The sequence below is a fragment of the Chrysochloris asiatica genome, unplaced genomic scaffold (genome assembly GCF_000296735.1).
Source record: "Chrysochloris asiatica unplaced genomic scaffold, ChrAsi1.0 scaffold00159, whole genome shotgun sequence".
In the NCBI taxonomy this organism is placed as follows: domain Eukaryota; kingdom Metazoa; phylum Chordata; class Mammalia; order Afrosoricida; family Chrysochloridae; genus Chrysochloris; species Chrysochloris asiatica.
In genome coordinates, this window is record NW_006408677.1 from 8005781 (window position 1) to 8011964 (window position 6184).

Genomic DNA, 6184 nt, shown 5'->3' on the forward strand with positions numbered 1-6184 from the left:
ATCCACCAAATAAATATTAAAAAAAGGAAAAAGAACCACATGATCATATCAGTTGATGCAGAAAAGACATTTTACGAAATCCGACATCCATTGCTGATAAAAACCCTCAACAAAGTGAGAATTGAAGGGACATTTCTCAACATAATTACGAGCATATATTCAAAACCAAAAGCCAACATCAATCTCAATGGAGAGAAACAGAAAGCCTTTCCCTTGTGAACAGCAACCAGACAAGGATGCCCTTTAGAAACACTCTTATGCAATATTGCCTTAGAATTCTTAGCCAGAGCTATGAGGCAAGATACGGAAACTAAAGAAATCCAAATTGGCAAAGAAAAAGTAAAACTCTCTGTATTTGCAGATGGTATGATCCTTTATATAGAAAAAACCCAAAGACTCATCAAAAAAACTACTAAAACTCATTGGAAAATTCAGCAAAGTGTCAGGGTATATGATCAGCATACAAAAATCAGTTGGATTCCTCTATACTAATAATGACAGTACTGAAAGGGAAATTAGGAAAGCAATATAATCTACAATAGCCACCCAAAGGATGAAATATTTATGAATAAACCCTACCAGAGAAACAAAAGACTTGTACAAAGAAAACTATAAACCAAATGTGATCTACAGAAATGGAAGAATATACTATGGTCCTGGATAAGAAGACTGAACACAGTGAAAATGTCATAAATACCCAAAACAAGCTACATATATAATGCAATCCCAATCCAAATTCCAACAACATTCTTTAAAGATATGGAAAAAACTATTACAAACTTTATATAGAATGGAAAGAATCCCAGGACAAGCAAAGCACTGCTTCAGAAGAAGAACAATGTTGGAAGCCTCTCACACCCTGATTTCAAAATTTATAATATGGCTACAGTGGTCAATAGAGGACTAGCACTGGTAAAATGAAAGATACATAAATCAGTGGAACAGAACTGAGAATCCAGAAATTAACCTATCCACATACAGCCAACTGATCTTTGACAAAGAGCTAAAGTACATTGAATGGGGAGGAGATAGTCTCTTTAAGAGATGGTGCTGGCAAACTGGAAATCAATATGCAAAAAGAATGAAATAAGACCTTTATCTCAAAACATAAAAAAACAACCAACACAACATGAATTAAAGAACTGAATGTTAATCTCAGAATCATAAAGGTTATCAGTGAAAAAATAGGGACACATTTAAAGGCACACATGGGCTATCAAACATTGAGAGAACTGCAAAACAAAAGAAGATGAAATAGATGATTGGGATGCACTAAAAATTAGAAACTTATGTACATCAAAGGATTTCACCAAAAGAGTAAAAAGGGAGCCAAAAGAATGGGAAAAAAAAAAATCCTTTTCAATGACATATCAGACAAGGGACTAATTTCTAAAACCTATAGGAAACTACAATACCTTCACAAGACAAAGGCAAACAACTCAATTTAAAAATGGACACAGGACATGAACAGACACTTCACCAAGGAGGAGATTTGGGCAACCAACAAACACATGAAGAAATGTTCATGATCATTAATCATTTGTTGTTTTTGTTTTTAAGTGTTCTCGAGTTGATTCCAAGCCACTGTGATACTGTATATGGTTTCTGAGGAGCTTGAACCATTGACCTTGAGGTTCAAAGTGACTTTGCAATCTAGTGCATTAACCCACAGCGCCACACTAGACACATGAAAATCAAAACAATAATGAGATATCATCTCACACCAGTAATAACAGTGACGTTCAATAAAGCAGAAAATACTGGTGAGGCCATGGAGAGACTGGGACTCTCCTACATTGCTAGTGGAACTGTAAAATGGTTCAATCACTCTGGAAAATTGTATGGCACTTCCTTAGAAAGTTGGAAATAGAAACAACTTATGACCTAACAATTCCTCAATTTGGTATAAATCCATAAGAAATGCGAGCCAGCCAACAACAGCACTGTTTGTTTTTACAAATAAGACAACCCTACAATGCCCCAGAGACAACAGATGATTTTAGCTCACATGAAGAAACAAGAAAGAATGACTCAAACAAATGGCAAAGATGAAGAACCAGAAAACATTTCTGAAGAAGGTAATGGAGACTGAAAAATAATTTAAAAACATGTGACTTAGGTGCCTTCAAAGGATTGATAAAAAGATCAAAGAAATCAAAGAGACCACAATAAAATTTTAGAAGAATTCAGGAAAATACTAAAAGAACAAACAGGCAAAATAAATGCAAGTTTTGAAACAACAAAAAAACTGCAATTAGACATGTAGAATATTAATATTAAGATCTCAGAAATGGACAATACATAAAAAGGCAAAGGAGTATATGTGAAGCAATGGAAGACTCAGTTAGTGAGCTTGAAGATAAATCTGTCAATACTAGTATGTTATAAGAACAATCAGAATAAAGAATGAAAGAATCCAAAGAAAACCTAACAGCTATGTGGGACACCATGAAGGGGAACAATTTACAGGTAAGTGTAATTCCAGAACAGGAAAAGAAAAGCACAGAGAACATTGTCAAAGAATTGTTGGAGGAAAACTTCCCTAGCATCATGAAAGATGAGAAGATAAGCATACAAGATACCTGAAAGATCCACAAACAGGATAGATCATAAAAGAAAATTACGAAGACATATCATAATCAAACTTTCCAAAATCAAAGACAAGGAAAGAATCCCGAGAACAGTTTGGGAGAAAAGAAACATTACCTACAAAGGAGAACCAACAAGACTAAGCTCTGATTTCTCAACAGAAACCATGACAAGAAGGCAATGGGATGGCATATACAAATCTCTAAAAGAAAAAAAAAAAAAAAAATTGCCAACCAAGCTGTCCCTCAAATACAATGGTGTAATTAGTCCACTTCTGGATAAACAGAAATTAAGGAATTTGTAAGGACTAGATCAACTTTACAAAAATGCTGAAGGGTATTCTTTGGACTGAGAACCTACAATAGCAGACAACAACCTGAGATTGCCATACATAGCAATACCTCCTAGAACTAAATGCAGATATGTTGTGGTTGTTGTTAACTGCCGTTGAGTAAATCCTGACCTATAGCGACCCTGTATAGAGTTTCCGAGAAGCTGCTTCTGAGCTTGATATAGAGGTATTTAAAGTAAAACCTACAAGACTGAAAAGAGGGAACCAGAGATGTCAATGTATAATGAAGTCAACTACAAAGCAAAAAGAGGGAATAGTGTAGATACAGAACTTTCAAATGGCAAGGAACTCAGGTAGATTTCAAGATAAAACAGACTGCTTGGAAGCAGGGAAAAAATGAGCAAATTACAGGGTAAGCTCAAATAAAAATAATACACCTGCTCATCAAAACAAAAAAGAGGAAGATCTGAAAGATTTAGTAAACATTAACACAACAGAAATGAAAATGAAAAGAAAAACCACAAACTCAGCAGAGAAAATTATGTGGAACATAGACTCCAGCACCACACACACAAATACCTCGCAGAAAAATACAACAATCAATTCATACCTATTGATAATTACACTGAATGCAAATGGATTAAATGTACCAGTCAAGAAACATAAAAAGCAGAGAGAATAATAGGATCCTTCAATATGCTGTCTACAAGAGACATATCAAAAAGATGGAGACAGCCTAAATGCCCATCAACAGAAGAATGGTTAACAAACTTTGGTATGTACACACAATGAAATACTACAAAACACTGAAGAATAATGATGAATTTATGAAATACCTCACAACGTGGTTGAACCTTGAAGACATTATGCCAAGTGAAATTGGTCTATCACAAAAGGACAAACATGGTATGAGACCAATGCTGTAAAAAGTTAAAAAAAAAAAAAAAAAAGTTTTCTTGTTAAAATAAACAATCTATTGTTGTGGAGAGATGGAGCAGCTGGGGACTCTAGACCCAGAGAGGGAGAGGGGCTGTGTGCTGGCGGCTGGGGGTTAGGCTTGTGGGGTGTACCCTTTGATTGTTTGATGGGATTGTAATCATTGCAATGAAATGAAATACAATAGGATGAATGTAAAGCTAATGTTCTCCCATGTAAATTATCACATCATTCACAATAAAAACTTAAAAAAAAAGAAAAAGAAATGTGAACCGGATCATAAGTAGATACATGCACAACAATGTTTATGGCAGCACTATTCACAATAGCAAAATGATGGAGATAACCTAAGTACCCAACAATGAAATAAATAATGGATAAATAAACTTTGGTACATACACACAATGGAATACTATGCTATCTTGAAGAATACCAATAAAGCTGTAAACTACCTCATAACATAGATGAGACTTGAGGACAAAAGAAAATTCTTTGTTGGTTACCAGGGTTGGGAGGAAGGGGATGATAGAGTACAGGTTAGGGGATAGTTACATCATAGCTCAGGTGTTGGGGAAGACCATATACAAGGAAGGGGGATGCTAAGTACAAGGTAGGGTGGAAGACAGGGATGGAAAATCAAGGTAGATAGGGGAACACTTAGGTATGTTTGCATGGACTAAATGGCCCAGAGGTAAACAGTGATGTATACTCAACCTTGGAACAACAGTGCTCTGCCATATAGGGATTGAGGCACAGTCTGAATGGGTGAAAGAGGGGAAATAATGTTAAGATGTTTGACTGTCTTATGGATATTTGTTTCCATTGCCTACTATTGTAAAATAGACACTTGAGTGAGATAGAAAGGAATATCAGGAAATATTATTACAGAAAGCTTATAAGCCCATCTTCAACCTATAACTCATTGAAATACCTAAAAGGGGTTCTAGAACTTGCCCAGTGAAATAGGCTTCTTGCATAGCCTTTGTAGTGTATAGGACCTTAGGTGGAATCCTAAGCCCCATGCAGAACCTTCTGAGGTGATACATTCCCACTTGAAAGGACATGCAGACCAACTCAGAGTGTCTATAAGAATTAAAGGTATTTCTTGGAAAAATTACCTATGGGAAAAAAACAAAAACAAAAAGGGCAGTCTGTTTGGCTATTACAAGAGCATGCAAGCTGTTTGTCAGGGAGCCAGGAAGGCAAACAATCAAGTCCCTTCAGAACTAACCCCTCCTCCAAGATTGAAATTCAAAAGGAACACATGAGCAGGCATGTAAGCTTGCTGGTGATCATGTTGTTCTACATGGGTGGAAATGGGGGAAAGGTAGTAATGAAGATATTGGCTAGCTGACCACATTCCATAGATTCCTGTCAACTTTGAAATAAGAGCTATAAAAGGAAGGGTTGGTTTGTCTGAAGTTTGGGGAGACTTGGGAACTCCTGACTCCATGAACACTGACCTAGCTATGGAGGGTCAGAGCTGAGAGTGAAGTGTCCAGCTGATATGAAGTGGGGCAAGATGCACAAGAATGCCCAAACTTGCAGATGGTACCCATTTGTCCTAGCTTCAATGGCTTGATGATCAGAACAAGACTAGAGGAATATAAAAAAATTTGATAATGGAAACAAGTGTAAATTGCTACAATTTGATTAACTTGACATATATTTATGGATGTAGTAGCTCGAAATACCAACTGAGAGGGAAGGAGCCTTCACATCAAGGCTCAAGCTTATCCCCTTGGTATACAATGTTGATAGTAATGGGCAACTTAGACATTGGCTAACTATATTGGGAGAGAGAGTGTATAAAGGCATGAAGTGGCTGGCTTACAAGTTTTCAAGAGGGAATTTAGATTCAGATTGTGCAGAGGAAGGTAGACTCCCCACTGAATAGTTTTCATTTTGTCTACATGGGTCTGGTGAAAGGAGATGGGGACAAGATTTTTATAATTCAATAGTAAGTAATTGTTATCATGACTAATTGCGGTTGTCACAACTGTAAAGGTAGAAGTTTTGTAACATACAGGGGGGAGTAGTTAATCTTACATTCCAGGAACAGAGGACCCTAAGACCCTCAAGGAGAAAAGCATGAGTGGAATGTGTGACCCTAACCAGAGAAGCAGTGATACCAGATATGGAGGCAAAGATGACGACATGGAGAAATAGAGAAGCTGAGGACTCTAGACTCATGGAAAGAGAAAGACTGTGTGCTGGCAGCCAGGAGGCAGGCTTGTAGAATGTGCCCTTTAGTTGTATCAATGATTATCTATTCCTGAATATTTTTGTGTACATTAAAAAAAAAAAAAGAGGGAAAAGAAGCAAATACTATTGAATGATGATGCAAGGAGGATATTGTAATCATTG